Genomic DNA, 10,836 nt, shown 5'->3' with positions numbered 1-10,836 from the left:
ATAACTCATTTCCACTGCTCTCACTCTTGACTTCTGTCCCTCCAACAAGGTCCAAGCTTCTCTTCCATACGTTAAAGTTGGTATCACAATATTGTCATGTAGCAGCTTTTTCACTTCCATGCTCACTTCCCTGTTTCTTATTACTGCTTTCAAGGAACCAGCAATCTTTATTCCCTGTCGCACCCTTTCAAGCACTTCACCCTCTAAAACTTCCATCCTTACTCATTACACAAGTACTTAAACGCACTCACATTTTCCATTTCCTCCCTATTCAGCCTCACCGTACATTCACTGACTTCACTTCTCTCTAAGACCATAACTTTACTTTTCCCTACATTCACCTTTAGATTTCGTTTCTTACATACTCTCCCAAACTCATCCACCAAGCCTTGTAGCTCCCCTTCGTCTTCAGTTAACAACACAGTATCATCTGCACACAACAGTACAGGTAGTTTCCAAACACTGCCCTCTCACTAGAGCCGCTCCAGCATCAACTGCCCTACCTTGTATCTCTTTTGTAACCCCATCCGTACACAGATTGAACAACCATGGAGACATGACACATCCCTGTTTCAACCCAACCTTCAAAGAGAAAAATTCACTCAGTTCACTATCCACACGCTCTGCAGCCTTAGCACCCTCATACATATTCTTCACGGCCTTCAACAGCTTCCCATCTACTCCATAAATTCTTAATACTTTCCACGCTCCTTGTCTATCCACCCTCTCATATGATTTCTCCAAATCCATGAAGGCCACATACAACTTCTTTCCCTTCTCTAGAAACTTTTCCACTAAAGATCTAAGAATGAATATCTGATCTACACAACCTCTTTCCTTCCTATAACCTCCCTGTTCTTCTCCAACTAATTCCTCTGTTATTTCCTTAACTCTGTCAGTACGTATATCCTACCATACACTTATCCTATTATACTAAGAAGACAAATGCCCTTATGATTACCACACACTTCTTTTTCCCCTTTTCCTTTGTACAGGGGAATACTTATACCTGACTTCAAATTCTCCGGGACTCTACCTTCCTCCCAGGTCAATGTGAACATCTTCCACATCCATTCTACTACTATCTGTCCCCCATGCTTCAGCATTTCACCACACACTCCATCAGTTCCTGGGGCAGTCCCCATTTTAACTTTATTAATTGCTTCCACAACTTCTATCCTACTGATTTCTTCTTCTCTTCTCACATCCCTCCTTCTCCCAGCCATTCCCCAGCCATTTATACTTGCATTACTCTCATTCTCTACGTTCAACAATTCCTTAGTGTTCTCTCCATCTACTCACTTTTTCTCCCTTCTCCACTAATAATCTACCATTTTTATCTTTCACTCCCCAGCTAACTTCTTTGGCACCCTGTCTAACTTTCTTTACCTCTTTCCAGAACATTTTCTTACATTCCCTCCACTTTACACTCAAATTCCTTCCAAATTCCTCATCCACTCTCTTCTTACTCTCTCATACTGATCTTTTCACCTCTCTCTTCCTCTCTACATATAACTCTCTCTTCCGTCTCTCAACTTCTTCCACGTCTCTATTTCTCATCCTTTCACTATATGCTTTCTTCTTTTGTGCCACAGCCTCTTTCACCTCCTCAGTTCACTATGCTGTTCCCTGCACCCTCTTTCGTCTTCTCTTCACCCCACACACCATCTCACATGCCGCACACATTTCTTCTGTGAATATCTTGCGTCCCCCACCTACTCCAATCTATATTTACACAATCACTCCTCCACTTCCCTCTTATATTCTGCCTTTTTGCCTTCCTCTTGTAGCTTTTCCACTTCCCTTGTATGTACTACTTCCTCCTGTCCTTCCCTTCTTCCATTTCTCCATATTATTTGGACTTTAATTCTGACCACCACCAAGTGGTGATCCGAAAGTCCACTTCCCCAACCTCTATAGACTCTTGGATCCATTACAGTCCTTCTCATCCTTTCACCCACACACACATAATCAATCATTGCCTTCCGTTCATTCAGTTCACCATGACCCACCCTTCTCATCACTCGCCATGCATACCTGTGGATCATTTTGTGCCTGATGAGGGTATTAGCTATCACCAATCCCCTCCTGGCACAAATGTCCACTAAAGCACTACCATGCTCAACCATCTCTGCAGGCACACCACTCTCACCAACTATTCCATCCACCTTCCCATTCCCTACGTTTCCAATCATATCTCCAAAAACTCTCTCTCATTTCTTTCAAACTTTTCCACGCACGCTTCCACATTTGTCCAGAACTCTTCTCTCACTCTGCTTGCACGATCTTGCGTTGGCGTATACATGCACACAATCGTCCACATTTGTAGTCTAAGCTTCAATCTTACCCACACAATCCTCGAGCCAACTGGTCCATATTCTTTTATAGTCTCCTTCCATCTGTTACTCACAACAATACACACTCTTTCTTTTGCCCTCTCATTCTCACCTACTCCTGCGCATACACCCTATCCATACTCTCATTCTCTCTCACTCTCACCCCCCCCCCATTTAGTTTCAGTTAACCCACATACATCCACTTTTTCACCCTCAGGCACCTGGACAATCTTTCTTTCACCTCATCATTTGCGCCTCTTACGTTCCAAGTCGCCATCCGTACCTTGTCCTTTGTTCGGTCCTTAGTCGTTACCTTTTGGTCAGTCCTAGTCCGAGGCTTCTTGTTCGTATTTTTAGTTCGTTGTTTTCCGGGGAGGGGCACTAACCCTCCGCCAACCCACTTGTTGTCACGTAGGGAACACGAATTGGTTGGTTATAAGGTTATCACCCAGGGTTGTAAATGCTTTCCTGGTTTACAGGAAATAATTTGGCTTGCCACTCAGTGCAGAGCTACCATAAAAATAGAGTATCACTACACTAAGTGGGTGGATGATCGACGCCTCCACCTACCACAAGCTATATTATCTTAATTATGGGTCTCTTAGCAAATGTCAGTCTGCCCTTGTGTGGAAGGGAGCAAATTCCACCTCCCTCCCCCATTACACACACACACACACACACACACACACACACACACACACACACCGCTCGCTGGTGCAGTGGTAACGTTCTCGCTTGCCAACTGGTGGACGGGAGTTCGCGCCTCGCTCAGGTTGCGAAAAGTTTCACTGACGAAGTGGGTGGTTACTGTCCCCCTTGAGCAAGGGGACGGGTGTGTGCTTGTGTGAAGGTCACAGCCTTGCCCTTAGATCGGACTATATGAGCTCTCAGCTCCCTTCCGGGAGGGTAAAAGCTGACGATCACGACCATCAAGTGATCCTGACCGACCCGGTGAATTACACACACACACACACACGTAATGCACTGGATGAATTTAGAGTGATCTCTAGAGATTCTTAATTAGTCACATTTAGTCAGGATGCGGCAACAAGTGTGTTCGTTGCCCCCGTAACTGCATCACACCGACCAAGGTCTAGACCTTCACATGACATTCAATGTCCTATTACATACCGAGATCCAGCCAAATCAATCAAGTTCCTTCTAGCCCAGTCAGGTGAATTTAGGTCTATTCATATCATCTCCAGTATGTTCTGATTTCACCACTGAAGTTCTGTAGGTCACTTCAGCTCCAGTCGAGTAAATTCAGGTTCAGCTAGGTCAGTTGAGGTTCAGTAAAATCAGGTCCATTTAGGTCAAATCCGGTCCAGTTAGGTCAGTTCAGGTCAAGTCATATTAGGTGCAGTTAGGTCAGTTCAGGTCTAGCCAAGTCAAATTAGATCCAGTTAGATTAGTTCAAGTCCAGTCAGTTCAAATCAGACCCAGTTAAGTTAATTTAGGTAAATTTAGGCCATGCAATCAGACCCAGCCAGGTCAGTTCAAGTCCATTCAGACCACATCAGGTTCACTCAGGCCAATTCAGGGTATCTGCGTCCAGGTCAGCCGAAAAAAAAAAAGGAGAAATGTTCCCCTGAGTTAGACCTAGTTAGATCATAATAATCCTGCTAGGTGACAGGAGGGCGCTACCCCTTCCGGCATGGCAGCTACCGGGCGTGGCTCCAACTCACGAATCCCTGGTCCCGAGTCCGACGTTCTATCATTGAGTCACCTTGCCCCCTCCCCCACCAATTCAGCCAGGTAATATCAGCCAAGGTCCGCTGAATTTATTTCAGACCATTTTAGACTCAGTCAGACCCATCACATGCACTGCTGCCCAATTACATCAATTTAAGCTTAATAACGATGATTCAGTTTAAGCTGATGGAGCTACAGTATAATATGCAACATGAAATATCGACCGTGGCGACGGAGCACCACCGGGACAGAGTGACACCCCCTCAGGAGGTGACCACAGAGGGGCTCCAAAGGCACGCGAGTTACAGGCTATACGGACGTATGTCCCCAACTACCTTGCGCCCCTATTCCCCAGCACAGACCCAGCAGGAGCACCACAGTCCGTGCACACTACCCTCTGACCGGACTAGCCCTTGACAGGCTCCTGGTGGGCTGAACGCACAATCCCGAGCAGCACCCATGTGATGGCCTCTAGCCGTTCCCATAATAGTGATGGCCTCAGATGCACACCAAACCTGACGACCTCCAGCCGCACATCAAACGTGACGGCTTCCAGCCGCACATCAATACGTGATGGTCTCAGCTGCACAACCATAGAGCTGGCCTCCAGCCGCTCAGGTGCTGTTTGACCCCCTCCCTCTCCTGCAGAAACCAGCAACGGCCTCCAGCCGCGTCTGGGGGGAGACTGGTACGCCCCTCTCCTTCTGCAGCTGACTGTGGGAGTACAACATAGATGACGGCCTCCAGCCGCACCAGCAGGTAGGTGACGGAATCCGCCCGCACCTTGACTTCACGTCATTCCCCCTGCAGGACACAGGTGATGGCCTCCAGCCGCACCCATGGTCAGGTGACAGCCTTTGCCCACACCTCGCCCACGGTCCTGCTCAGAAGTTGGGCCTCAGAGACGGCTTCAGCCGCACTGACAGGGAAGGTACAGCCTCTAGCCACCCTCCCCCTGTTGCCTATGGGACCTCAGTGACGGCCTCCAGCCACGCCAGGGAGAGGCATCACCACAAATGCCTCTCACTCTCTGTGATTTCTCCAGTGAAGGACAGTCCTCGCTCGGCCCCCCCCTCCTGTAGCCGATTGGGATATTCCTCCACCCCTCCCCACCAGGAAACCCCCAGGAGGAACCTCCCTGCCTGGAGGGAGTGTGGCGAGGTCCTGTGCTGTCCCTGGGAGTGTGTGCCTTCCAGCCAGCGCCTGTGGGTGACGACGACCTGACAGACTCCTGCCGGAGGCGACGCTGCAGTTCGGCCCTGATGGCGGCCCAACAGAAGGGAGGCTGCAGATGCCAGACTCCCCGAGGCGCCCCTACAACTCCAGGGCGAGCCCTCTCCAGCCCCAGGCAATGGCGACCTTCTTCTCAGAGTGGGCACGGACAAGCGCACCTGCTCGCGCTGTTTGGTCCCAGTCCTAAGGACCAGACTTCCCCGCCAGACCCCACGAGAAGAGGGCCTCCCACCACGCCCGACCACAGCTCCCAGCAGACGACGTCACCTATGAGGGTCGTCCTGTGGCCCTTGAAAGAAGGGACACCAGACGGGATCCCTCCAACACCTGGCCGACACCTGGAGATCACCCGACCCCTGAAGCCTGGCCGGAGTTCTCCGGCCTGCCCAGTGTAATAATGACTGCCCAAACCTATAGTGACGGCAGTGCTCATGATACATATATGTACAGTGCCAAACTAGTGCCCTAGTGAATATGTAGTACGCCTACGTGCCCATGTGTGTATATTGTGCTGTACTAGTGCATTTACCACTGTGTAATATATGGTGAGACACTTATGTTCAGATTGATGTCAGAGCCCAAGTAGCAAACTGTGTGAGAATTAATACCCTTCATTGTGCAGTGTCCGTCCAGCGTCCTCTGGCTGGGTAGTATCCAACAAGTCGATCGGGACCCTCTGGTTTATCCAGCACAGTTGATAATAAAAAGTGTGTCGTGTGTAACATCCATATTGTACGAAGGTTGTAATTTGGATAATATACGTGTAAGGTTGTTGCCTAGAGTTTTTAGGTCCTGCTCATCTCGTTGTGTATTCTAGCTCCGGTCTCGAAAGAGGATCCCGGCTATATCGCAGGTGTTTCTAGGACGAGAAGTCGCCCTTAAAACCACCTAGCATAAGAGCAACAATTCACTCTTGTCCAGGCAATAGTTTCCGAGATATGTTGTTTATATTCTCGTTATATTCCAAGCTTATTTATTCTTTTTATTTATTTACTTATTTATTGTACTGGGGAGTAGAAGATGGAGTGATGAGCAGGACAGGATGTGACGGTATAGTTCTGCCAACTGAACCTACCGTAGAGTTTCGTCCCTTTGCAGGAAAACTTGGTGCTACGGACCTAAGTTACATGTTTTCCAGAGCGCTTCTTCGTGACTAGAATCATACTCTAGCTTTGATTTATTGTTCCAGCTCAACATATAAGATGGAGTGATGGTAATTTTAGGCCAAGTTAAAGTAAGGAGTATACTCGTAGATGGTGGTGGCTCATGGTGGAGGAGTACAACCTACAAAGATGTCCATTGTAGGTTGCCCGACAAAGTGTAAGTCAAGCATTTCTAGGTAGATTATGTAGAGAAACACAACTTTGGGCAATATTCGTGTTTTTGACTTCATCCTCCCGTAACTATCCAGTCTCATTAAGTACTGTACGTTTTCTCGATAATGAGTGTGTAAAATTAGGCGAGCCAGACGGAGAGTGAGAGAGAGAGAGAGACAGACAGACAGACAGACAGAATGAGTGGTAACGGGAGCTGTTTTGAGGGCCGTTTATCGCACACAGTATCTGCTAACCCTTTCAAAGCGGTGACATCTGTTTGATTTACCGTAGTTATTCTTGCTATCCCCAGACGATTTCATTCAGCACTCCTATTAGTGACTAAAATGCAGTATAGTATCACCGAGGGCAACCCAACATCCCAAGAAGGAACCCACAGAGGAGCATATACAGCGTGACTGGACTCCGGGAGAACTGGACATAAGTCGGCCCTGGCCGCGCGCCCCTATGACCCGGAACTCGCCCGCCGCCACATAGCAGGAAAGCGAGACTACCTTCCAGGCAAGCCGACCACCAACAACCACGGGATGGAGCTATTACTCTAGCTATAGTCAGCACCCCTGAGACGGCCGGTAGCCGCTCAACCCTCCTACAGGAGACAGCCTGCAGCCGCTCTGGAGGTAATTAGGAGACGGCCTGTAGCCGCTCCCGCCTTTGTCAGGAGACAGCCAGAAGCCGCTCTGAAGGTGCCCTAGAAGAGACGGCCGGTAGCTGCTCGACCCTCCTACAGGAGACTGCCTGCAGCCGCTCTGGAGGTAACAAGGAGATGGCCAGTAGCCACTCTAAAGGTGCCCCTCGAGAGATGGCCTGCAGCCGCTCAACCCTCCTATAGGAGACGGCCTGCAGCCACTCCGGAGGTAACGAGGAGACGGCTGGTAGCCACTCCCACCTTCATCAGGAGACGGCTGGTAGCCGCTCCAAAGGTGCCCTTGAGTCGGCCTGTAGCTGCTCCCTCCCCCAGGCCATGGCCAGCAGCTGGGGCTTAGCGATGGCCGGTGGCCGAGTCCCTAGAAGGCCACGGCCAGTAGCCAGGCTCTACAGCAGGAGATGGCCAGTAGCCGCTCCTCCATCAGGTGCTGACTCCTGCCCACCAACCTACGAACCAGAGGAAGACCCCAGCCCAGAGTATTGGAGAGGCCCTGTAACTACCACTGGGCTCTTTTCACTACAGCTGGTTCCTGAGAGGACCCGCCTGACGGACCCCAATGGAGGCCGATGCCACAGCCCACTCCTGACGGCATCCCCAACCGCCGAAGATCGCAGCCCCCGGGACCTCCGGACTGCCCCCAGGACCCCGGGCAGGACATCCCTTCACCCCGACGCCGGAGATCTTCGTCCTCCATCAGGAGCCTGAGCGAGCAGTTCAGGCAGTTGTTCGGCCCCAGCCCTGAGGGCCAGTCTCCCGCCCCAAGCCCTGAAAGCACGGGACCCTTCGCCACCAGCAGCCCCGGACGAGAGAGGACGCCTCCTACGCGTGATCCCGTGGCCCCTGAATACGGAGGCCCCTGGCGGAGCTCGGCCCCGTCAGTAGTGAGACAGCCATTCCCGCCGCCCTTGTGCCTGACCGCCAGTACGCCCAGTCCCAAAAGTGAGTGAAAGTGAAAGCGCAGTGTTCGTGACATAATGAAACAATGTCAGAACAGTGAGTTATCAGATTATGCAAAGTCAGTGAGAAAGCATCAGTAATAACATAAAAGAGAGGTGGTATAAGTAAGATAACAGTGAAACAGTGAACATGGCAAAGCAGTGAAATAAGGGTCTGTCTCAAGTGAACACTCTGCCATATATAGTGACTCCGCATCACATTAAGATCACACGGAGGCCCCAGTGTAAGAGTAATAATTAACGACACGACAGACAAACCAGTTAGCCTGCCAGCAGTGAAAATAGTGCTACAAACTCTACCAGTATACAGAACCTAGACTCTCCCAAATAGTAGTGTTTAGCTTCACTGCCCTAAGTGTTATTCACCTTACCCGACCTTGTCCTAAACAGTATCCTGCATGTGCGATACTAACACCCGATATCTAAGCCTTAGAATTATAATTGTTCAGCATAACTGTATTTGTGACATCTGCCAGTTCCACTGTAGAATTTAGCAACACACATGTAAGGTTGTTGCCTCGAGTTTTTGTGTCTTGCCTCTCTCTTATTTGTCTAAGCTCCGGTCTAGAAAGAGAACCCAGCTACACACTAGGCGTTAGAGGGACGGGAAGCCGATCCCTAAAACACCTGGCATTACAGTGACAGGGTTAATGAAGGCTATATCTAACTTCTCCAGTTCTAAGAAGCTCTCTTAAGGTGAAGAAAATCATGTGGAGATACAAAAAAAGAAGAGAGAGAGAGAGAGGAACAATAAAAGAAAAATACGTTTACTTATGTGTTCACGGCAGTATAGGCTGGCCGTTTCAATGCGATGAGCTCATTTTGTTGTTTATTCTTACTATCTCAAGATGTTTTATCCATCACCTTTTTTGTAGTTTATTATTGCTATCTCGAGACGTTTTCATCCAACTTAAGAAAGATCAGATATAGAAGGATTAAACCCTCTCATGGTTGGAACAATTCTACTAATCTCTTCCAGTTAACGCCAGGAGATTTTACTTAGCTAAGAGTAAGTGAAGTTTGAAAATTAATTGTCAAAGTATACCCTCTTACGATCAGAACCACACCACTAATCTATTCCAACTAGCGTCAGACGATTTAACTCAGCTGATAGTGCGTCTTGGGAGCCAGAGAATGTTAATAAAGACAACATCCAACTTCTTCATTTCAAAAAGTCACTTCTAAGCTGAATGAAACTGCTAAATAATAGCAATGATAAAACAAAAGATGTCATCGTAATCATAAGAGCACGAGGGGAGGAGGGGAAGGAGTTTGCCCTGAAAATGCTCTGAGTTACCCTGATCAAATTATTATCAAATGTGCATAGTACACGAATATCTGAAATTATACAGAAACAATGTGTAAGTAATATAAGTGCTTAAAATTTCATATGCAGAGCTGCATTCACATGAAAATTGTGAGTACCGGTACTGAATACATAATTATATGAACAAACCGAAACCAGTTAAATCAGTTTACCTTCACACACTAAGATTACCTTTAATAGTGCAAGGATCGAAGCATTTTCCCTGAGAAATCAGCTTTTGCCCTAGAAAATTAGCTATTGTCCAGAGAAACTCATTTTTCTAGTCCTTGGGGCTGCCCCCAGACCCCCCTGCTTCGTGGGTCTATGACTGTAGCAAAGGGGTTAACATAGTTCAAATCCACGGCTCTTAGACATGTACGATATTCAAAATAGCATTGTAGGCTTTGCAGCATCGTTTTCTTAGCGATTTATTATACTTGTTACATCTTGATATTCTGTTTTGTGGTATTTATGTATTTTCTAGTACTGACATAGTTTGCATCATTAATATGCTAGAGGATCTTGAGGTGAAATGTGCAAAATTACTGAAGAGGTTTTACAAAATCTTCAGACGCAGTTAGAATGTAGTCCTTTGTCAACCATAGGAAAGAAAGTAAAAAAAAAAAAAAAAAAAAAAAAAGTAATGGAAGACCATCGACGGAAAAAAGAATGAAGAAAAAGCAATGGAAAAAAAGTAACAGGAAACAAAGCATCACTATAAATAATATTAGCTTCGTCCAAAGACATCTTCGAAGGAACACTGCCTTACTGTGGCGAAGGAGCTTGTGCATCCCAGTGATAAATGGTGCCATAGCAGTCAGGAGCGGTAGCATTTAGGTTCACTGTTAGGGATCATACTTCAATATAACATATGCTACAGGCTCTTACAGCATAATATAGTGTGAGATTTCAAGAGGGACACTGTTTCAGATTCCCTCTGCATTTCTTCCTCATATTTCAAATGTTTATGAGGCTACCTGGGAAAACAACGCCACATTCAAACTGCACTTGAGGGCTGGTAATACAGGTTTCAGAACCTGATTGGCCATGACCATCTTTCTATGTGGAAATGTGTAGAGGGTTCATCAAGGACCACCGCCTTGTATCTTACAATGAGATTTGGTCATTAATACATAAACATTTTATATATATATATATATATATATATATATATATATATATATATATATATATATATATATATATATATATATATATATAGCGTGTAAACCTGATCGTATCACTTTCCGATGGTGAAGCCTTGCGTGAATAAAACTTGTGTGTTTTGAGGTCAGGGCGTGGGCTGAACGGGTAACATATCACGGCATGT

Source organism: Coenobita brevimanus, chromosome 57 (genome assembly GCF_032717465.1).
Source record: "Coenobita brevimanus isolate Jiangsu-jjx chromosome 57, ASM3271746v2, whole genome shotgun sequence".
Lineage (NCBI taxonomy): Eukaryota > Metazoa > Arthropoda > Malacostraca > Decapoda > Coenobitidae > Coenobita > Coenobita brevimanus.
Note: the sequence above shows the minus strand (reverse complement) of the source record.